At 40.7% G+C, this 24,805-nt stretch overlaps 1 protein-coding gene and 1 long non-coding RNA gene across 15 annotated transcripts in view; one reads left to right on the top strand and one right to left on the bottom strand.

Moving 5' to 3' along the window:
* The window catches only part of LOC309364312, a 768,778-nt gene that overhangs the window by 484,960 nt on the left and 259,013 nt on the right, over positions 1 to 24,805 (top strand). The window lies entirely within an intron of this gene.
* The window catches only part of ATP2B2 (ATPase plasma membrane Ca2+ transporting 2), a 371,704-nt gene that overhangs the window by 212,379 nt on the left and 134,520 nt on the right, over positions 1 to 24,805 (bottom strand). For all 14 annotated transcript variants that reach the window (XM_081901178.1, XM_081901176.1, XM_081901188.1 and 11 more), the window contains one exon: positions 18,703 to 18,794. The gene's annotated coding sequence lies outside the window, so the exon portion shown is untranslated. The remainder of the gene's footprint in view (positions 1 to 18,702; positions 18,795 to 24,805) is intronic.

Raw genomic sequence — 24,805 nt, 5'->3', positions numbered from 1 at the left:
GTCCTATTTAATTGCAAGCTGAATTACCTTTTTGGTTAGGAAGTGGGATATAATTGTAAGTCTCAAAGAAATATGGTACAATAAGATCATATTTGTTAATCATGTCTATTACAGTTTTCAACAAATGATTATTTGATCATTAAGTATATCTATAAACACAGTAATTAGGTTTGAAAAATACTTTCTCCCCCCCCCCCAGCAGCTAGGAAAAAAACAATTCCCCTTCCTAACCAGGGTGAATAATATCAGTTGCAAACATTGCAGGTGGAGGGAATAAACCTTCTTTCATGGACGGTGACTGTGAGAGCTGTTGGTATCAAATACTGGAACCCTTTATCACAGCAGGAAGATTGTACTGCAGACCAACACATCGTCTATTGGCTTTATTTCTGTGCACTAGTTCTTTGGAACAATTCATCCCTTCAGCAATTGGTCATATTGCTGAGATTATACAGTGGCCACTAATGCATCTCTCTACATGATGCGATCAAGCATTACACTTAAAGCTGAAGTGAGAGTAAAGTTTCACACTGCCCTCACTAAACAGCCCTGCAATTATCTCCATTCCCAAGCACTACTTTTCAAATTAGAATTGTTCTAGTGTGGAGCACAGTATGTGGACAGTGGTCACCTATTTTTCTAGCACACAACCCAGATGTGCTGGGGAAACTTCCCCATAAGCTGCTGTTTATACACTAAAGCTAGAACCAATTGTTCTAACAAACTACAAGAAAAACCCAGATATTTTTTATTGCGGTTGCCATCAGGATGAGTAATGACTTTGTTACAATGAAAAAGAACACAATTCAACTAATATTAAGTGTTGTTAAGTCCTGTTCTTATCTACTGAAGAGTTAAGCACACACTCTCATTGAAACCATTGCTTGTTTTGTTTGGATCTGATCTGCATTTGTTGCCCAGGAAACAATCTTTCAATTAGGGTAGTGTCCTTAATTTTTGGAGTTCAGTGCCATCAATACGGTAGTGGCTCAAGGGTCAGGGCAGCCCCAATGTTGCCACTGCCCTGCTTCATCCCAGCCCCATACTGATGAGCTACAGTGATGTCCAGGAGTGCCAACCTGAACAAAACATTAGGGAGGGAGGTATGCCCTGCCCCACATAATAGATCACATGACACAGTGCATGCACACCATTTGAATGGCAATGTCCATCAGCTTTGGAGAGGTCTGAGCCCCTCAAATATTTTATTGGGCTGGCTGTTTATTGGAGTTGGCTCCTATGGTGATGCCAGTGTTAGGGGGGTGCTTTCCATGGCTCTGCCACACCACCCAGGCCACTACAACATGCTGAAATCAGTTCTGGTTTTTTTTCTGGCACTGGAATCAGGTGAGGCTGTGTGAGTTCTGGATAACAACAACAACAATTTATTATTTATACCCCGCCCACCTGGCTGGGTTTCCCCTGCCACTCTGGGCAGCTTCCAACAAAATATTAAAAATACATTAAAACATCAGTCATTTAAAACTTCCCTAAACAGGGCTGCCTTCAGATGTCTTCTAAAGTGCTTGGATGCTGCGGTGGGCTGGATGAGGGACAATAAGCTGAGACTGAATCCTGACAAGACAGAGACCTTGTGGGTCTGGGAATTAGGTGTCAATCCTGGTTTTGGTCATGCATGCAATCCCTTTGGAAGAGCAGGTTCATAGTCTGTGGATGCTCAGAGATCCATCACTGTCACTGGGGGTGCAAGGTGCCTGGCTTGCCAGAAGTGCCTTTTACAAGCGTCAACTTGTTCTCAGGCTACAGTAGTTCCTGGAAAGGAATAGCCTAGCCTCTACACCCATGCGTACTGGTGAACTCCCAGAAAATATTTTAATGGGCTGCCCTTGAAAATGGTCCCAAAGCTTCAGCTGCTCAGTTGTTGAGCAGTTATCAAGACCATATAACAATTGTCCTAACAGAGTTACAATGGCTGTCAAGGTGCTTCTAATAGCATATTAAGTTCTAAACAACTGGGACCTAAACAGCCCAGAGTTGAGACATGCAGGGGAGGTCCTCGTGGTAGTCATGCCATTGTGGTGACTTATAAAAGGGCCTTCTCTGCTGCAGCACCACGACTGTGGAATGCCCTCCCCTCAGATACTGTACTGAGTTTTTCTTGTCAACTGCAAATACATCTGTTTTCTCATATGGTTGGCTGCTTTATTGCTGTATTATCCCTGTTATGGTTTTGTATTTCATCTATGCTGACACTTATATTGTTGGATTGTTTTATTGTTGGATTGTTTTATGTACTCTATTGTACCCTGCCTTGGGCTTGTTATCAAGTAAGAGTAGACTAAAAGCACATTTAAACAAACAAACAAAAGTATTTTGTTTGCTAACTAAATATATGATAAATATTATAGTACTACAATACTAAATAAATAATAGTATTGTATACTTAAATATAACTCCAATGGCCAAAACACTCTAAGCAGGTTTTTTATTATATCCCACCCCACCCCCCAGATTCTGCTCTTTTGTGAATGCTAAAACAGTGTGTAAGCTAAAATAATTTCCATCCTGTGTTTGCTGTATATGAAAGTAGTTTCTGGGTGTTATTGACTATTTTCTGTTTTGTTATTCTTGAGAAGATGCAGCACACTCCTGTTTTGTCATTTTCCATGCTGTGTTGTGAATTTTATTTTTTTAACATTTGCATTTATAGATTTATTTCTTTGTTGGCTGTCTTCCCAAGTTGTGTGAACCCAGGAACAAAACATGCACTAAGTCCCCTCTCTTTTATGTATATTACCATATTATCCTTGAATTGGAGATACCTGCTGCACTCCAGTACCTGAGGAAATACATCACCTAGTGAAGCCAAGTTAGTATCTCTTAGTAGAATGGATGAGGTTTGGTGAGTAAAGCAACAATGTAAGTTGCTACGGAAATTTTATGGGTCATATAGGAAATATAAACAAACACAGTAGTCATTACTTCCTTGTGACTGTTATTATACTGGCAACTGAAGCACAGAAAACACAAAGCTGGTGTCACTCACAGTGTTCTTGAACAGAGAGATTTTTAAAAAGTGTATTTACTTTTCAGTTGCTTTGTCAATAAACAGATGATCTAACAAATGGTGCCAGTAGTATAATTGTCAATGTTAAAGGTCATTATTTCACTTTCAATATCCTTACTGTTGCTGTCAGATCCAGATTCTAAAGCAGCTATGGTCATTCTTTTTAGCTGGAGACACTGACAGAATCAATGGTGAGGGCCACCAAGTTTCTGCACAGCTAGAATTCACCAGAAGGTTGGGTTGGTTTTTTTTCTTTTCTTTATTTGTTACTTTGGGTCATATCATTTAAAATGGTTCCCTATCCTTTCTATGTATGTCTTCGACATTAGCCTCAACTTTATCAGTTTTGGAACAACTGCATAATGCAGTAATGTTAAATATTGCAAGCCATCCTGAGTGATATGTTTTCATAAACAGAAAACGAACATGGACTATGCTTTTGCAAATAACAGATATTAAATTTGAACTTGAAATTTTAAATCAAGGTCTTGAAAGATGAGCAAACCTTCCCCAATCAATTCATCAAGACAATACCCTAAGAAACAGAGGCAATATGTTGGCCTTTTTTCCTTGTTAGTATTAGCATCTTATTAACCCTAAAGATACCCTTTAAAGGGCATCACAATTCAACAATGGAAAGGACCACTGCTGCTACACTGCAGTCACTGTACAGCAACTGCAATTACTGAAGCTGCTGGGCATCAGGAACACTATCCCTGTGACCTGATATTCAAAAGCATTTGTTGGTTAATGAGGTACTAAAGAGGCAATTTGACAGGAACCTAGTAAAACATCCATTTTGCTAGGCACCAATCTAAACACAGAAAATAGGAAAGAATTGGTGTTCTTCCAGTGAGAAGAGTGAAATCGTAATATCGCACTTTCTCTGTCTCTACCTCCTTTTTTACAGCAGTCTTTTTTAACATTCCTTTTTTTGATATCTGCAGCATACTGAAAAGCATACCAAAAGAAAAATTATTCCATTTTTTACATTTTGTAAAAATGTAAAAAATCCTCACTTTTACCACTTCAGAAAAGCAGGTATAGAATGATTAATAGTAGTTAGAAGAAGAGTTTTTTGGATTTGATATCCCGCCTTTCACTCCCCTTCAGGAGTCTCAAAGCGGCTAACATTCTCCTTTCCCTTCCTCCCCCACAACAAACACTCTGTGAGGTGAGTGGGGCTGAGAGACTTCAGAGAAGTGTGACTGGCCCAAGGTCACCCAGCAGCTGCATGTGGAGGAGCAGAGACTCGAACCCGGTTCCCCAGATTACAAGACTACCGCTCTTAACCACTACACCGCACTGGCTCTTTCAGATTGCTGCAATTTTGCAGTCAGGATTCAGCTGCATACCAACAAATTCAGGTTGTGCAATTAAAGTGGATTTGGTGCTCTTCTGTAACAAACCCGCTTCCAGAAAGCTCCTGAACTTTTTGAAGTAAGGAAAGTGACAGGGAAATGGATGGAAACGTGTGAGATAACCATGGCTTTGAATGACATTGTATAACCTCACAAATCAGAACAAATGCTCCATCAACCATGGGCATTGTATGACTTCCTCACAAACATTCTGCAAACAAGGCAGGATGCACTTTCAAGAAACAGGTCATTGGGAAATGACTTTGGAACTCCTGCCCTTTCAGGTTCTAATGGAGGCCAACCTAACCCCCGGTCTGAGCTGCTGGAGAGTATTAGGATAATGTGGAGGATAATCTTCCACTGCTGTGAAGGCACCTGCTGCATCCAGAAGCATGGAAAGCAACCTCCAGCAGTCTTCCTCATAGCAATAACCTGTGTAAAAGCTGTGAAGAGGGGCAGGTACAGGTAAGAAATCAGTGGCTTGGGAGATGTTGAATCCAAAGCCCCAGGGACCCCTGAGAGGCACAGCCTTTATTATTAGTTATTGGGGGCCATTCAGAATGTTTCCTTGCAAGGCCCAGCAAGTCAAGCAATTGCTAGGTAACTAGGCCAACCAAGTTCAACCAAAGCAGCATTTTGACAACTTGTCAGATCCTGGAGGTTTCACATGCACAGAAGCAGAGAACTGGAGCTCTCCTTGATGTTGTCCACACAGGTTAAGTCTCTAGATAAGGCTTCCTCAACCTCAGCCCTCCAGATGTTTTGTTTTTGGCCTACAATTCTCATGATCCCCAGCTAGCAGGACCTGTGGTCAGGGATGATGGGAATTGTAGTCTCAAAACATCTTGAGGGCCAAGGCTGAGGAAGCCTGCTCTAGATGGTGGCAAATGCATCTTGACTCTAGTATGGGTATAGAAATCCCAATTAACTAATCTGAATTTGGGGTAAGTGCCAGCATTGTAAGTGAAGTTAAAAGGGCATAGGTGATCAATGAGATCAAATTCTAATTCTCATTCCAAACTAGCAATATGTGATGACATCTTAACACAGTTGCCTCGGCTTATTTTCCTTTATACAGATCCAAGAGCTATAGAAACATGGTTAAATAAGCAGCAGCATATAATGCGAGTATACAAACAAAAAATAAATGTGCAAAAATTAAAAGAGCAACTACATAACACAGAAAAATGTGTGCAGCAGTTGCTTCAGAAACATGTAAACAACTGCACAGCAGTAAACACAATATTGGTAAGTGTTAAATCAATATAAAAACATTCATATTAAACCTATCAAGATCTGGTCTTTTCCAGATGGAAATATTTCTTAATAGCTAATGGGATTAAAAACACCACATTTCATCTTCAGAATTATTCATTCATACTTCAGTGTCTGTCTTGCATAATTAGCACACTATTCTTTCCCCAACTGCAGAAAATAAAGAGCCAGCCTTCTCTATACTAAGTGTGGCTGAATTCTTCCAACATTACTGTACTGAAAATCAGCTATACATACTATACTGAGGAGTAGATGCTGAGCATCAGGTGATATTAGGACTGACTATGGAAGTTGGCAATAAAGCATGTCTTCAAAAGAAAATGACAAAGAAAGAAAGAAAGAAAGAAAGAAAGAAAGAAAGAAAGAAAGAAAGAAAGAAAGAAAGAAAGAAAATGCATTTATGTTTTGATTGCTCTATCCCCACACAGGGAGAACTGTTGGTTATACAGAGTACCCACAAAACAGCCATCCAATGTGGCAGAAGGAGAGCAATTAAACATAGCATATAGCACAGCCAATATTTAGAAACAGTTAATATGCCCAAATAGCTATCATAACCCTTAGAAAAGTCAAAAGAGCAACTTTTGTTCCGAGTACGTAATATTTGTCTTCCTGAACCATACATGTTTCCAGGACCACAGAGTGTGTAGCAAGCACACAATTTTGGGGCCCTAGAGTCCTAATCTTACAATTACATCTACAGAACTAGGCATATATAGGGGGAGGTCCAATTAGTCCACCACACACTGTTGCTTCAGATGCATCCCCAAAAGAGGACTGGGGGAAGTGACTTTTGCTGATGTCCCCTTTCCCCTACACCTATCCAGAAATCTGTTCTACATAGTTGGGGTCCCTCAAAACAGATTATTGGAGTGCTGGGGGTTGCAGGGAGGGGAATCCACACAAAAAAATCTCTTTTCCTCTTCCCTTAGTGGGTGTCTCCAACTTGATCAAAATGTCTCCAGTGTCATTCCTGATTGATTTGAGAGTTTTTGTTGTTGTTGTTTGCTCCATTAGTTTTAGAATAAGAATAAGAAGTCTCTCTCAAGGTGAGGCAAAGCCACTATACTAGCTAGTTCTCTGGCAGGCAGGTCACTGTTGCTTATCGAGAAGGCGGAATGGCGGGCAGGACAGCACTTTAATGCACTGCAAAATAAGGATGGATCAGTGCATTTCTGGTCTATTTCAGTTTTCACATTCAAAAATCCATCCCATACTTTTAAATAAGAAAATTGGCATGAAATTTAAATAGTATGTAAATGTGTATCTGGTATCCAGTTGAAAATATTTTGATCCAATAAGGGGAAAAAATATTTGAAGAAGAGGAGGGAAAATACATATATTCTTTGCATCATTCGCAGAAGCACAATGCCATTTCAAGGGATTCTTTCTTTTTTTTTTTTTTCTCATTCTTTTTTATTAGTTATTTCCAAAAAGAACACAAGGTAACACACAAATACAAAAAAAAAAAAAAAATACACAGAAGAAAAAAATTAAAAATAATAAACAGCAATTATCATTTCCATATCATCCATATAACATAGTCGTCTCTTACGGGACTTCCTTCAGCCTGTCCATAAATCATTCGAAGCAATAAATAAAATTACACGTTTCATTACTTATATTGTCATTATACCGATTCCTAATTCCTATTTGCTTTGCACAATAACTCTTAGTCTTTCACAGTGCGTCTCTAAATCCCTTTAGCGTTATTTGCCCTTCGCTAATACATTCCAGATAATCTACATACTTTTCCCAATCTTTGGTGAACACTTGGTCTCTTATGTATCTAACTTTTCCTGTTAATCTATCCAACTCTGCGTAATCCGACAACTTAGATCTCCACTCCTCCACCGTTGGGGTTTCCCGTAGTTTCCACTTCTGGGCTAATACTACCCTTGCTGCCGTAACCGCATAGTATACCAATCTGCGATCTTCCTTTTTTATCTCTTGTCCTAATATCCCTAGAAGAAAGATTTCTGGTTTCTTTATGAACGTGTACTTTAATATCTTCTTCAATTCAGTGTGTACTTTCTCCCAAAATTGTTTCACCCTTCTGCACTCCCACCACATATGGTAGAAGGAGCCCTCTATGTCTTTGCATCTCCAGCACTTATTATCCACCTTATACATTTTTGATAATTTCATGGGTGTCAAGTACCACCTATAAAACATCTTCATGACGTTTTCCCTTATCGAAGTACACGCCGTAAAGTTTACCCCCTCCTTCCAAAGTTTCTCCCAATCCTCAAACTGTATGCTATGACCTATATCCCTAGACCAATGGATCATCACCGATTTGACTTCCTCATCGCCTAAATTCCAGTCCAACAACATCCTATATATCTTAGATATAATTTTCACTTTATTATTTATTATTTCTGTCTGGAATTTTGAGTCTTTATCTGCATAACCTCTTTCTTTGATATCTTTACTAAACATCTGGTTCACCTGATGGTGATGTAGCCAATCGTAAACATATTCCTTTGTTTGCTCATACGGTTTTAGCTTCCATTTCCCTTCAACCTTAGTTAGTAGCTGATCATAAGTTGCCCAATTGCTTCTCATATTAATGGTTTTTATACTCATTACTTCGAGAGGTGAAAGCCAATGTGGTGTTTTCGGCTCTAACAAATTTTGATATCTTTCCCAAACTTCGATAAGCGGCCCTCTAAAAATGTGATTTGCAAACCCCTTGTGTACTTTCCTTTTGTTCTTCCATAAATACGCGTGCCAGCCGAATCTATTATCGAAGCCCTCTAAGTCGAGCAGCTCCGTATTCACCAATTTTACCCATTCTTTTATCCAACATAGGCATGATGCCTCATAGTACAGTTTCAGATCCGGCAGGGCAAAGCCCCCTCTTTCCTTTACGTCTGTCAGTAATTTGAACTGAATTCTGGGTTTTTTGCCCTGCCATATGAATCTTGAGACTATCCTTTGCCATTCCTTAAAGATTCGACTCCCTTTGATTATAGGGATGGTCTGGAATAGAAACATCAACCTTGATAAGACATTCATCTTAATTACATTAATCCTTCCCCAGAGTGACAATTTTAGCCCTCCCCATTTCTCTAAATCTTTCTTTATTTCCTTCCACATCGGCTCATAATTATTTTGGAATAAGTCTATGTTTTTGGGTGTTAACCAGATGCCGAGGTATTTGACTTTTTTGACCATCTCTATCTGCGATTGTTGTTGGATTGTTTCAATTATCTTTGGGTCCACGTTTTTTCCTATCATTTTCGTTTTTGTCTTATTTAATTTAAAGCCTGCCACTTCTCCAAATTGTTCTATTTCCTTTAATATTTCCCCTATTGCCGTTGCTGGTTCTTCTGTCATTATTACTAAGTCGTCGGCGAAGGCTTTGGTCTTATAAACATTCTGTCCTACTGATACTCCTTTTATATTCTCGTTTTGTCTTATTGAGTTCATAAGGACTTCTAACACAGTTATAAATAGTAACGGGGAAAGCGGACATCCTTGTCTTGTTCCCTTCTGTATCCTTATCTCCTCCGTCACCATATTGTTTATGATCAATTTGGCCTTCTGCTCTGTGTATATTGCTTTTACCCCATTAAAGAAATCGTTACCCACATCCATGTGTTCTAAGTTCTTCAACATAAAGTTCCATATCACGTTATCGAATGCCTTCTCGGCATCTACAAACACCATTATAGCTTGTTTGTCAATCCTAACAGACAGGTATTCTAGCATATTAATTATATTTCTTGTGTTATCTCTCATCTGCCGACCTGGCAGGAATCCCGCCTGGTCCCTGTGAATAATTTCTGATAGCAAAATCTTCAGCCTTCTTGCCAGAATTCCTGCAAATATCTTATAATCTGTGTTCAGGAGTGAAATTGGTCTGTAGTTTTTAACCTGGGTTGGATCTGCATCCTGTTTGGGGATAAACGTAATATATGCCTCTTTCCAGGTCTCTGGGGTTTCTCCTTTCTTTAAGATATTGTTCATAATCGTTTTTAGAGGTCCCACCAAAATAGATTTCATTTCTTTGTAGTAGCCGGCTGTGAATCCGTCAGGGCCTGGTGCCTTACCCCTCTTTAAATCTTTAATTGCCTCCTCTATTTCCTCATTTCCAATTGGTGTATTCAAACGTTGCTTTTCCTCTATTGAGATTTTTTGCACCCTTTTATCCTTCAAGAATCTCTCTATCCTCCTTAAACCAACTTTCTCTTGATCTTTATACAAATTCCTGTAATAGCTGAGGAATTCGCTCTTAATTCCTTTGGGGTCAGTTCTTTCTACTCCCTCCACTGTTATTTTATTAATTACACCTTGCTCCTTCCTTTTTTTTATTTGCCAGGCAAGCCATTTACCTGATTTATTCGCAAATTCAAAATTTTTTTGCCTTAGTTTTTTAATGTTCCACTCCACCTCTCTATTTATTATTATAGCAAACTGGGCTTGTAGAATTTTAATTCTTTCCTTCGTTTTTTGACAATTTGGTTTTTGTGATAGTTTTTGTTCATTAACCATTATCTGTTTTAGAATTTCCTCTTTGTTTTTCTCTCTATTCCTATTTTTGATTGCATTCTGTTGGATAAAGAACCCTCTTATTACAGCCTTACTCGCATCCCAGACAACGCTATCCTTTGTTCCTTTATCACCATTATCTTTAAAATAATCTATCAGTTTTTTCTGTGCCTTTTCCACAACTTTCTGATCATCTAAAAGGTGGTCTTTTAATCTCCATCTGAAGGTTCTTGTCTCTAGGCTTTCCAGTTCCAGCTCTGTTGGGCTGTGATCTGAAATTACTTTTGGTCTTATTTCTATTAATTTAGCTCTTGGACACAGTTCCTTTGAGACCCATATCTGGTCTATGCGCGACAGCGATTGGTTAGGCTCAGAATGAAAGGTGAATTGTTTGTCAAGCGGGTGTCTGAGACGCCAGATGTCCACCAGATTGCAATTTTCTACCATGGAGAAGAAGGTTTTTGGTAACTTTCCTTCTTTGTTTGTTCCTTCTCTTTGTCTATCCATTTCTAGTGAAACAACCCCGTTCATATCCCCCATTAAAATTATTTTTTGATCCACAAATTCCATCAACTTCTCTTCTAATCTTTTAAAGAATTCCGTTTTACTACCATTTGGGGCGTATAGCCCCACTACCATCAGCTTTTCACCTTGCCAGTTAATACTGACCCCTATCATCCTCCCCTCTTCATCCTTAAATATTGTTTTGGCTTCTAAATTATTTTTAACATACAGTACCACACCTCTTTTCTTTACCTTATCTGAGGATTCAAATTCCTTTCCCAACCTTTTGTTAATTAACACTTTCCTATGCCTTCTAGCAACGTGCGTTTCCTGTAGACAGATAATGTCCAAATTTTTCTTTTTCAAATATTGCTCAATTTTATTCCTCTTATTTTTATCGTTCATCCCATTAATATTCCAGTTCCAGATTTTTAATCCCATGATGCTTAACTTTCACTTCAGAAGTTAAGTTTTCGCCTGAGTTTTATTCGAATTCTCTTTTCCTTTAAGGGTTCCCTGAGTCCTCCGCTTCCTCCTCTGCCTCTTCGCCCAATCTACTTCCTCCTTCCTCCTCCTCATCCCCTTCTCCTGACTCTCCTGATGGGGCCCCCTCATCTCCTCCAGCCCCCGTTCCATTTACCTCCACTTTAAGTTCCTTGTACTTCCTCAAGAACTTCCCGGTTTCTTCTTGACTTGACAACTTGTGTCTCTTACCTCTATATACAAATGATATCCCTTCCGGGAATTCCCATCTAAATTCGATCTTATTTCTTCTCAGTACCTGCGCCAAGGATTTATAGTAATCTCTTCGTTTGAGTAGTCTGATCGGGACATCTTTAAAAATAATTATATAATTCCCATCTATATTCAACCTCTTTTCTCTATTCCTTTGAAGGATCCTATTTCTCATTTCTTTATCCTTGAATGTAATCAGACAATCACCTATAAGTTTCCTTCCTCTTGTTGTGTTAACGCGCATTCTGAATGCATTTTGTATATTATTGGCCATTTCCTCCACTGGTAAACCCATCCATTCTGCTAACTCCATTGTCAATCTCTCTTTAATATTTTCATTTTGGGTCTCTGACACAGCTCTAAATTTCAGATTAACCTCCCTCTGCCTCAGTTCATTCATCGCAATAATGTCCTTCATCTCTTCCTGAGCCTTATTTAAGTCCATCATTTCAGTTTTAATCCTTTCTTTATCCCTCTTAATATCCTTTAATTCTACCCTTGTCTTCTTTAACCCTTCCTCTGTAAGCTGCGTTCTCCTAAATATTTCTTTTATTTGGCCCTTAAGTTCGTTAACAGTCTCATCCATTTTTTTATCCATTTTCCCGATCCTGTTATCCACTTGCTCTAATTTATATTCTAAATTGGCTTGGCTTTGTTTGATCTCTGTAAACATCTTCAAAATATCCGACTTAAAGTCTACCTCTTGCTTAGAGCCCCTCCTATCCCCAGGGGTCCCGCCATTCATTCCTTTTTTCCCTGTATGTGACATCTTAAATACTTATACACTTTTATCTCCCCTTGTCCCCGATAATTTCTCGCCCCCTGAGTTTGTTTCAGATGATTTCCTTTATACCGCCCGCTTTGTCCGTTTTTGTAATACCCTCTTTCTTTCTTTAGTGTTACTGTTCAGAATTCCCAATTCTTTATATATGTATTTCCCCAAAAGTCAGTATCGAAGTCTGTATATATAGAATCGATGTCAAGTTCTTACTGTACAGTCCTCTTCCTTCAAGGCGGAATGCTCCAATGTCGGGGGTTTGTCCCGCCTCCAATCAGGCTAGTCCATGTTCCATAGTAGATATACGGGGGGGGGTATTAAAATAGGGGGTGATGAGTAGAAGAAGGAGGGGAGAAAAGGAAAAGGGCAGGTGGAGCGGAGGCCAGTCTCAAATCACACCAACTTCATTTTAACACAAGAGGCCGTCAAACCGATATGCACTGACGCCAATTCCCAAAGTGTTCCCAAAGTGTTCCCAGGAGCTCCCAGAAGTTCAAAAACCCTAGTCTCCAACCAAGGGAAAAGAGATGGAGAACAGTATGCTTATTAGCTCCAATATGGATATTATCACTGTCCTCTTTCTGCTTTTCACAAACTCACGCACAAAAAGTCTCAAATGGTGGCAGGGGTTTCTCTTCCGGCTTCGTTCTCCTGAATTCTGACGCTAAGATAGAGAAACACCCCTTCTCCTCTTCACAGCCTCCGGTTCACCAAAAACGCCAAGTCCTAATGCTTTGTCTCTGGCCCCCTTTCTTCCCTCTTCCTCTCCAGCATACTTTTCCTTCTATTCAGCTTGTTTGGAGGGAGGAATACAGAAAGGGAAACAGCGTAACCGCTAAGGCGACTCCCTTTCTCTTTTCCCCGCACTGGCGTCTTTCCGCGTCTAAATTGATTTCGGCTATCAGCTAAACTCCGTTTGTTTCTCTTTACTCCCTCCGAGGCTTCCTTGTTCTTTTTATCTTAATTACAAAGTTGCAAGAGTCGGAGTTCTTTGTTCTGAGAGCGTACTGCTCTCCCTGCAAGCTCAGGGCTTCGCTATCTGAAGGTGAGTAATGGCTCCCCCTTGACCGCTAGACCTCTCCGCCCACGCTCTTCGCCTCTTCCGAGGTTACCTGGCAGCCGGTTTGGTCTTTCTCTGGCCGTGCCGGGGACTAGACTCTCTGAACACCCTTCAAGAGAGTTTTGGGGGGTCTCCGCGCCCTAGAGTTGCCCCCAATCCTTCAAAATAGCTCGAGTTCTCCCTCCCGGTGAGAACCCTGCTTGCACTGAGATCGCAGCAGCCGGAAGCCCCCCCATTTCAAGGGATTCTTTCACCCCATGCCACTATGTGTGCTCTACCTTTGATTGTGTTTACCTTTTAACAACACAATCAAAGGCAAAGAGAAAAGTCATTTCATATTTGACAGGGTAACCCAAATCAAGATCTGACACATCCTTTTTACACAATGACAGTTCACACTGAAAAACCACGTACTCTATTCAGAATCCACCTCCTGCACTCTATTTATATTTGCTTCTCAGGTGTGGAATCTTTTCAACACAGTATTAACATTTCCTTTAAAGTACTTCCTTGTTTTCTCCTTGAATAAGGGCATCATGAGAATATTGGCTAGCAATGAATTTTCAGTACTAGTATTTCACTTTCTTTGATAATGAAAACTTAATTGCACTGTTTTATCGCCAGGTGCTTGTATAATAAGAATAGCTTCCCTCTTTTGTAAGGCATGTTGTATCTCATATTGCTCTTCCTTGGCAAACCTTGGAGCCATAGGTGGCTCAAACTGTTTTGCTATCCCCAGCCAGAAATTAATCTTGCTTCCTTTTCAATGAGACAATAGGGTCCAAGGCAGGGAAATAATTTGGCTTTCTCCACTTAAAGGTTTTCCCAATTATGCTTTGCTTGTTTTATTTATTTCAGAAATACCGCTTAACACTGCAGTCTCTAATATGGACTTTGGAATTCTTATGGGTCAACACAGCTACCATTACTTTTTGACTGATTGGGATACATGGGGGTCAGTAATAATAACCCTTGAATGCCTATATGTATTTCTGTACTGGCTTATACGGGCAAAGATGGAAAGATTTATTATTGTTTAATATTGGAAGAATGGTTTGTTGAAGTTGTTGGAGGCAAAGTTGATATGTTTGATTAGACAAAAAACATTGCTGACATTTATTAATGGTAATAATTAGAGAATCCCTTTTGGACTTTTTGTGTGAAATGGAAAAGGAATGCATTTGAGACATTTTTGGTCTGAAAACTGGGGAAATATTGCTTGACAGAAATTAGAATATCCAAGAGTGAATATTTTTATTAATTTCCTTTATGTAACTGACAGAAAATTGGAATTCCGATTTATTTTTCTTCTTTCTTTTCTTTCTATTTTCTTTAATTTTTATTTGGTATCCTCTGGTCTGTTACCAGGGTCCATGGATTACACACACATGAACGTAGTGGATGGTTGGCAGAAGGACCTTAAATGAAAAGCAGGGAAGCAAAGATCTCCCAGGGCAAGAGACTGGGAGAAGAAAAGAAAGCTCCCAGGTGAGAGCTGGGAGGATCCACCACTCTCTGTGTGTGACAAGGGTTAAGAGCTACATTTGAGAAAGGACTCTATATTTTCATTTTTTGGTTCCATTTTGTTTCTGCTTAGACTCATTTCTTTGATCTTATTGTACAGTATTATGAAAAAGCTTTAATAAGATCTTATGAAATAAAGGACTGCAGACTTTGGCTCATGGCGAGCAAAAGGCAAACATGTGTACAGTACAGGTGAAAGGAGGCTCTGAATAACACTATGATTATATTGATATATTAATGCAGAAAGAAGGAAGTAGTTCTGAACCGCTTCCTTCTTTATGGTTCAGGAAATTTCATAGTGTAATAATAAGAATAAAAACAAATTAGTTGCCAACATGCAGGTGCACATTTAATACTAAGGTAGCTACTTCCTTGGCTTGGCTCACAAGCTTTGACTTGTGTGCACAATCTCCCCACCCCCATTTCTGTCCTTTCTGCAGCACCTTGGGCAGCATCTCTGGATGGAATAGGGAGAGATGCCTCTGCCTTCTACCAGCTTGCTACCTTATTAGATGTGATTTGTTCTCTGTAACACAAAATGTGAAGGCAAATACTAAGGTGAGCAGTGCATTTGTTCTATTTGGCTGGGATATTAAGGCAAAGGGAGGCAGGAAGAAGCAAGGGAAGGAGGGCTGAGAGATGAAAGGCATGTGGACAGAAACAGCAGAGATGAGCCCATTAACTCCACCACTATACAAGATGTGCTGTTGTCCAGTAGCCCGCAGGAAGCAGCAGGATGGCTGAGGATGAACTGGAAGGGGGGTGGAACAAATATGTAGGGGTTCCATCTGCTTTCCTTGTTCCTCTGGTTTATGCATGTGGTGAAAGTGTTGATGCCTTAGGGGGGAAGGGTTGTTCTGTGGGACTACTGCAGAAAGTAAATGAGGATTGCTCCAATATGCTTGGGAGCCCAACTGAGGACAGAAGCTCTCATCTGGCTTATGCAATTATGGAGCAGGAATGCATCTTGTCTCCTGCCATGTAGCTCCACAGAGCTGAGGCATATGGTACTTTGTAAAAAGCGGGATGCAAACACAACTGAATTTCAGGTGGGTCACAGAGGCATGCTCAATCACACTACCGCAATTAGAAAAAAATAACACGTTAAAATCAGTTGCAATATTCGGAACCTAAGACCGTAAGTAAGTGCCCTGCACAAAGTCACATTACATGATTGCAGCTAGCCAACAATTACTCCATTCTGCAATAGATGCAATTATATGCATAGCCAATGTGGTTTTAATAGACAGTGACGGGTGGGGAGTTGTAGTTAGGCGCATATACCAAGGTGTGTGTCATTGATTTTGTTTTCATTTCAGTACTAGCTCAAGATGGATTGACAGGAAAAAGCCTTTTCTGTTGTGAATCACACATCTCCTACAAGAAAGCTGCTGTTTCCCTGAGGCTTTCAGAGTAATAGCAAGGTGAACAGTTCCACAGCAATGAGGCTCAAAAAGAAAGTAAGTGACACCTAGCTGTGGTGTGAAAATGGCAATCATGTCAAAAAGATCAGATGAACAATGTGGGATGGAAGAAAAACAGGCTATACAAATGCAGGCATGGACACAATCTGGAATCTGGAAGTGCTGCTGTATTGTGGTAATCCATATATTTTAATAGCTAAGGAATGTGAAGTTTGATGACTTCTACCAATATTGAAATGAGATGACATGGCATAGCCTTCCCTTGGCATTATAGGCTGCCCTACTGCAAGGTGCAAACTCTGGCAACAGTTGCTGGCCCCATTAGCTTTTTACTATTTGAAAAATAACACAATGTCCTATATGAGTGAAGCACAGACATCTGGCAAATCTGGCAAATTTTATTTTGCATTGCAGAGATTAGGCAAGTCTAAAGAAGGAAAATAAACACATCATTTCACAGTGCAATAATTTTTGTGCATGAGTTTTCGGTAACTCAATGTAGACAGCATCATAAACAGCGGGTTTTCCCAGGGAAAGTGGTGGGACAAAAGAGAAACCTCTCTGACCTGTACCAAGAGTTTATGGTACAGAGCTCAACCATAAGTGTGGATGAACTCTGTATGTGACTATTGCAAAGATCTATAGGATCAGGATTTCAGTGTGTTTTAATCTTCCAAAGACATTTAAATGTCTGATTACTTAAGTATTAGCAAGAACTCACTTTCAAGAACACATTAAAGCATGACTAAGGATATTTGAAAGATCACATTTTTGTCTCTCTTCAATTTACACCACACACCCAAATACAAATTAGTGTAATATTAATTGATTAATGCAGTGCAATAGGAATGATTGAGTAAGTGGCCATACTTATGATGCACTGAATTAATAATTATAATAAAATGGTTGGCACAGACAGTATGAAAATGCCTTCTGTTTTAAATTGATAAGATATAGGCCATTATCTAGACACATAAAATTTGGGAACTGCTGCTAGCTATAGAATTTAAAAGGAACTTATGGGAGATATAAAAATGCATCATACTGTCCTCTATGCAAGTAAATATTAAACCTCAAGTGCCTCTGCAATAAGGACTATGGAGAAATAATTACCATTCTTGTGTGTCATCCATGGGAGTTCACTGTCAATGTAATACCCAGTAGGTAACTCTCCTACTTATCCCACATTTTGAAAACCTGAATTCTTGAGGATCCTCTGTCATTTCAGTCAATAAGATTATATTCTTACTTTAATAGCTAAGGGCATGCAATTCAAGTAATACACTTACTCTAATGAAATATGATTTAAATCATAGTGAGTTGGTTTGAGAGTTGCAGGTAATGTGGTCATTTAGCTCATGTTGTGGAAAGTAACAGTACATCACCAGAACACAATACACATTTCCATGTAAAATAACATTTAGATAATCTCTGCATCTTATATGAATGAGTAAGACTCAAATGCACATACAAAATATTTTGAAAATGAGCTTGATTGTACAATGCAAATAATTTCTGTTCGGGGAGGGGGTGCAATCAGAATACCAGAAAATGATTCCTGCCATGAAGGATACTGCAGGCAGATCAACTACTAATTTTATATTCCCTTGAATAATTCACTATCAATGCAATTCTAGGATCAAGTGTTAAAATGTGCTTCTTTTATAACATGGTCCTGTGCATGTATATTGAAAAGTGCCACTGAGTTCAGTGAAACCTTCTTGCTGCAATCCCATGATCTGGGAGTAAGCCTCACTGAATTAAATGTGACTTATAAGAAAGTTAATATGTGCTGTTAAGCTGCAAAAAGTCCTATACCTACTTTTCTAGGAATAAGCCAAGGAAAGGCAAGTGACTTACTTCTGAGTAGACATGTATAGGACGGCACTATTAGTTTCTAACTGAATACCCATATAGCCCTACAGTGTCAGTCTTGTCATAATATAGAACAGAACGGCATTCTCAGAAAGAGGGAGCTTCTTAGCAGGATTCAGTCAAAAGGTCCCACTAGTGTAAACACATGCAAGGACATCCACTAGCACAAAGGGGCTTTCCCCACTCCTATCCCCATATGCCTCCTTATTGATTTGGGTGGGGTCCGAAGAATCTCCAGAAGAGCACACAGGGTGAGATAAAGTGGGCCACTCCATTTGGCAACCTGAAATGCTCGTGAATCGGTCTCCCTGGTGAGGTTGCGAACTCTCCTTCCTTGGAGGTTTTTAAGCAGAGGTTGGATGGCCATCTGTTATGGATGCTTTAGCTGAGATTCCTGCATTCCAGGAGGTTGGACTAGATGGCCCTCAGGGTCCCTTCCAACTCTACAATTCTAAGTTTATGGAACAATTGCCACACTGCTGTGTTCCATTCCTCCCAAATATTTTCAGGATTATAGTGAACCAACCATTTTCATTTGTCTGACTGGTTTCTTTTCGCTAGCAATGAAACTTGATTATTTAAGCTTAATAGATAAGCTAAAGATTATTTAGAATGCTTTGAGAACATCATACAAAACTCACAGTGCTGATTTGTCCTTAGAAATGAGTTGATAAACTGGAACTGGAGTCACATCACCAGCTTCTTCTAGGGTTAATCAATCTTGATGTCGCAACTGGGGAGAGAGGAAAAAACACAACAGAAAGATTCAAGATGACAAGCTATAAAGGACACAAGTGAAGTAGGAGAATAGCAGCAGACTACAATACTGCGATATCAGATTCTAACAATATATGTATGGTTATAGATATAAGCTCATGAAGGGTTCTCCTGATGTCTCAGTTATACCTTACATGCAAAAAAATGTTCAGGCTTGCCCATTGAACATTGTATAATCTCACTGAGCTTTTATAGCAGGTATGCTTCCTAAGACATTTAAGCCTTGCCTCTTATTAAAAAAAAAAAAAGAATTTCACATGTAAAAATCAGTTTTTGCTTAATCTCACCAGATGGTAATGCCATCATCTAGAATGTGCATTTGATTTCACTCCCACATTGTTTTGCATTAATATTTACACATGACATAAACAGCATGAAAAGAGGCTAAAACATTTTGGATGTTATCGGAGATGTGGGTCTTCCATCAGATAACAGTGCTGAGTCTCCTCTTCCTCTTTGCTGGTAGTGAAGCAGAACATCTGACTTGATGCCACCATTTCACTGGCTCCAGTTTCAGGTCCATTTCAATCTCATATCTGAAGCATCAAACCTGCTTGCAAAGTTAGTATAGGGCATTTCACACTCCTCCTGTCCCAAGCAATAGGATATTCAGCCTGCTGGTTCTCTTTCAGAAATCTGATAGAATTATAGAATGATCTTACAGGTGAAGATTTATAGGCCCAGTTTGCACACAACGCTTCAATAATGTGTGGCATGCAAGTAGCCACTGCTAAAATGTTTATTAGTTGCTTTGCCCCTGCTCCCTTCTTTCCCCTACAGCAGAAGAAACAAACCAGAGGCTGGCATGCCATTGCAGCAAATCAGTACTCATGCTTTGTTTTTCCCCCACTAGCAGCTGGTGGGGGGCTCATAGCCTCCCAATGCAGTGTGCGGTGCAACAGTGCCCTACTCCATGCCGCCTCACTGGCCGTCACTTTCTCTCCTAAACAAACCATGATGGCAAGCCAAGAACAAAGGGCAGCATGTAACAGGAAGAGAGCCACTGCCGACTTCTCTGGCACACTGAAGGAGTGGGACAGGAACACTCCAGGGACTTTTGAGCAACCTGCCCCCAACACATTGCTCATTCACTTTAAAGCATTATTTAATTCAAACTGAGACTTAAAACGATGTGTAATATTGTTTTATTTCCTGATTTGTGTGCCATTTTTAAAGGCGTAATTGCCCCTTCAAAGCCGTTTCAGGAGAAATCATCAGCATCCAGTTAATGCCCCCTTAAATTTCAACAGCACCAGTTAAAACTTGAGTAGTGATTAAGAAAATGAGCAGCGATTAAGAAATAATAATAATCCAAATCAAAATAAATATGTTTGACTGATTGGGCAACTACTGCTGGGGAACAGAAGCAAATGCACAAAACAGTACTGGGTTATACTCTCTGGGCCAGTGCCATGTTCTATGCAGCAGCACCCAGCATATAGCTGGCAATAAATTTTAAGTACAAACAGTAGTAGTTCCAATGGTGCATCCTCACTTAATCTAACAGGTCTGAGCGCAGCAAAATCCAAAATTCAATCAGGCCCCTCCATCCCTTGCAGATGAGTGTAACTTCCAGATGCTTTGGGGTGAATATTTTTTGGCTGCTGCTAATTGCCCATTAATCAGTGTCTATTTTCTCCATCAATTAGCAGATTCCACCATGCTCAAGAGACAATGGAATTTATATCATATTGCATGATACAACTGCAAAGATAACAACAAAAGAGGTTGAACACCTCTTTCCTCCCACCCAAAGCTCTTCCGTGTGATGCTGTATACTTTAACTCAGACACATTCTAATCAAAGTGTCCAACAATCTCTCTGATGAGTCTACTTTCTATCAGAAATGGAAGTGGGGAAAGGGGCGAGGACAATGACTTATCCTATCTTCAGTCTGCTCTTAGAAAGTACAGCATGCAGGACACTTCTGTGCTTGGGTTGCCATTGTTTGCAGAAAGGTTTTCATTCATTTTCATTTAGTTAGCATTTTTATTTTCTAGGTTTACTTAGTCTAGCCTGATTGATCTAATCTTCATTCTCAGTAAGTCTAAGAATTTCATTTCACGTTTGAAATAAGAAGCCCTGGAGCATGGCAATGACTGTTATTCTAAAGCAGCAATGCGGCAGCAAGCAAAGGCTATAGCAGCCAAGACTGCTGCTTGTGGCTGGAAAGCCAAACAGGAAGTTTGTGACTGTTGCCATGGGAACAAAGGGGCAGTCCATTCTGTACTGAGCACCGGATGTTAGCTCAGTGGGTTTGTCATATGACCTGTGCTGGAAGTACATGGGTGGAGTTTTATTCTAACTGCTGATGAGTGCAGACATGTTTTCTCTGTACTGAAGTAAAAGACAGGAATAAAAGATGTAAATAGTTTTCTGTCTGCTTCTTTCCCCTCCCTGGGGACACCAAAGGGGAGAGAGGAGCAGTTGGTGTGTTTTCCTCACAGCCTGAGGAAAATCGCCGGAACGGACCTCGAGTATGTTTATTCCTGCCAGGAGTCGCCGGAGGGAGGTCTAAGGAATTCAGCCGGTGCCTGAACAGATAGGCACATACCTCAAGACGGGCTAGAATTCCAACAGTGGTAGCAGACGCCGGTTGCTGTTTTCATCGACCTCTGCATCAGGAAGTGGCCTCCATGGAAGCCTGAGGTGAGAAAGCTGATTCTCTGCAGCCAGAAGCTGACCAGAGGAAGCTGACAGCCAAGCTACGGAGCCCAGGTATGAGATTTTCGGGCTTAGAAGTGTGAATGCAGATTGATTCATTCTCTGCTTTGAGGGAGAAACGTTTGGGTAAAACAGCTCCAGTCAAAAGAGAAACCGCATTCCAAACATTCCTGTGGTTTTTCCTGTCCAAGGAAAAGGAATGCTGTTGCTAAGCGACGCCCTTCAGTGAAGGCCATGCCTCAGAGAGGAGAAGTGAAAGTTAAAATGGAATGTTTTGTCTTCAGAGTCTGAAGAACTCTTGGAAGAAACATTCCAACGCGGCCAGTGTCAGAGCTGCCAGGTGCACAGAGTGTAAACAAGCCAGCTATTGGATTTTAGAGGCTTGTGTTTGAGAGTCAATGCAAGGACTCAAAATGGATGCCAAGAAGGGGGGAGGCCTGCCTACTCCAGACCTCCTGACCAGTGACAATTATGCATCTTGGTCTATTAAGATGAAGGCCCTGCTGCAGAATCAGAGACTGTTTGGGGTGATTGAAAATCCCATTCCAGCAGCACCAACGCGTGCTTGGGAGTCACAGGATGTGAAGGCCAGAACTGCCATAATTCTGTGCGTGTCAGATTCGCAGTTGATCCACATACAAGATTTACTGCACGCGAAAGATGTTTGGGACACGCTGAGAAGGACACATCAGAGAGATGCAGGTTCTTCAGCGTTGCTGTATTTTGAGAAGCTGACCAACCTGAGGCTTGCGCCTGATGGAGATGTTCAAGCGCACCTGACGGAAATGAAGTTTCTGCGTCAACAGATGGTGGAACGCAATTTCCGTCTGCAGGAGGAAGTGTTTTGCTTCATGGTGATCAACAGCCTGAATCGGACTTACAAAACAGTTGCCAGTCAGCTGGGGTCTCTCCCAGCAGCGGATCTCACGTCGGAGAGGGTCTTTGCCGTGGTTCTTTGTGAACATGACAGACTTGCCGCCCTGGAAGTGAAGGACAGGGGGAGCCAAGAACGGAGTTCTAACGCCCCCACTGCTGTTGCTACTGGAGAAAGCGCCGAAGCTTTGAACGTTGTCCGATGTTACAATTGTGACCAGACTGGGCATCTACAGCGGTACTGTAAGAAGCCACGTCGGAACAGAGGAGCTAAGGCGAGCTCCACAAAGTCTGAGGCGTCAGACAAAGGTCACACCAAGCCAAAGGCTATGACTGCAAAAGTTTTGATGTCGCTAAGAGCCACACCAGAAGCGGGAAATTTCTTTATCCTAGACACCGGATGCACGCAGCATATGTGTCGACACAGAGGACTATTTTCTACGTTTGAGAAGCAAAGCTTCGCTGTGCAACTAGCCAACGGTCAAAAGCTGGAAGCGACCGGAATTGGGACTGTGTATCTTAAAAGTCTGAACTTGACTATAAGCAATGTTTATTTGGTTCCAGATTTGAAGTACAATCTGCTCAGCGTTTCACAGATTGCCAAGAAGGGACTAAAACTGTCATATGATGATCAGAACTGCGAGATCTACAAAGATGGAGAGTTGTATCTTTCTGCCAAAGAGAAAGATGGACTGTATTTGTTGACTTTTGATCAAAGTGATTACATGGAATGTAATTCTTGTGATTCTAACATGATCTCTTTTGCAGGTGTAGCTGAGAAAAACGCCAAACAGGTCACCTCGAGGGTCGACAAGGCATTTCAGCGGGTGTATGCTGATGTGATTGGTCCTTTTGCACCATCTAGAGGCAATGCAAAGTATTACCTAATATGTGTTGATTCTTTTACAGGTTTTGTCTGGATTTATCTTTTGGAGAGACCGAAAGAAGCCTTAGAAAGGTTTAAAGAGTTTTGTGACAAGGTTAAAAATATGCATGATGCTGACATAGATTGTCTTTGCACAGATGAGAAGCCAATTTTTCTTTTACAGGAGTTCCAGAGGTTCCTGAAGAAGAAAGGGATTAGACACAAAACTGCTAGTTCCGAAGAAGCTTGGAACAAATGTGTCTGTAGTAGGGTGAACAAAGAATTGCAAAAGGGAATGGAAGCGCAATTGCTTAGTTCACATCTGCCACATGAGTACTGGGCTGAGTCGCTAATGTCATATTGTTACACGTGGTTGAGAAAGTTTTCAAAAGAGTTGGGAAGTTCTCCTTTTGAGAAACTGTTCCACAGAAAACCTTCTGTTGCCCATTTCAAGGTTTTTGGGTCTCATGTGAGAACAGAAGCTCCAGGTGGAGTAAAGAATGCCAGAGGCATTTTTGTGGGTTATGAAAAGGGTCTCTACAGAGTAATTTTGTCTGAATCTGGTAAGGTGATTCTCACAAAATTTCTAGAGAGTGCTCCTGAACAGGAGAGAGTGATTGTTCACACATTTCCCACAGGTGATGATGATTCTGATGATGATGATGATGATGAGTTTGATCTTATTGAGTTCAGTAGTACTGATGATGACAGCGATAGCACAGACAGCTCAGTTGTCACAGTCATTGAGAGGAAATCTCACGTAATGACTAGACCCTCAGAAGAGGAGGATGAACCACTGATTAAGCTTAGTACTGGTTCTCCAGAGAGTTCAGAGGCTGAACCAGAAATCAAAGAAGAGCAGCACCTCTTACGTAGGTCTGAGAGAGCAACGAAAGGTGTACCACCAAAGAGGTATTCACAAGAGTTTGCTAACTTATGTGTTGCTGTTGTAAACGACCAAGGTCAAATTGAAGCTGTGTCTGAGTCAGAGACAAAGGCACAACAGAGAGTTGCTAACCAAGGTAATGCAGAAGCACTCATTCCTTGGAAGTCACACAACCAGAGAGGTACATTGGTAAAACCAGTGGCGGGTAGTTCCAAGGGTGGAACTGAAACAACAGGGGAATGTTATAAGTATAACAACTGTTTGTTTTCTTCTCTGGATGACGCTTTGCTCGCAGCACGCATTGATACTTTAGGGGGAGTATGTTATTCTAAAGCAGCAATGCGGCAGCAAGCAAAGGCTATAGCAGCCAAGACTGCTGCTTGTGGCTGGAAAGCCAAACAGGAAGTTTGTGACTGTTGCCATGGGAACAAAGGGGCAGTCCATTCTGTACTGAGCACCGGATGTTAGCTCAGTGGGTTTGTCATATGACCTGTGCTGGAAGTACATGGGTGGAGTTTTATTCTAACTGCTGATGAGTGCAGACATGTTTTCTCTGTACTGAAGTAAAAGACAGGAATAAAAGATGTAAATAGTTTTCTGTCTGCTTCTTTCCCCTCCCTGGGGACACCAAAGGGGAGAGAGGAGCAGTTGGTGTGTTTTCCTCACAGCCTGAGGAAAA

This window comes from Podarcis melisellensis (genome assembly GCF_964234715.1).
Source record: "Podarcis melisellensis genome assembly, chromosome: 2".
NCBI classification, from domain to species: Eukaryota; Metazoa; Chordata; class Lepidosauria; order Squamata; family Lacertidae; genus Podarcis; species Podarcis melisellensis.
This window is presented reverse-complemented; position numbering and strand designations above follow the sequence as displayed.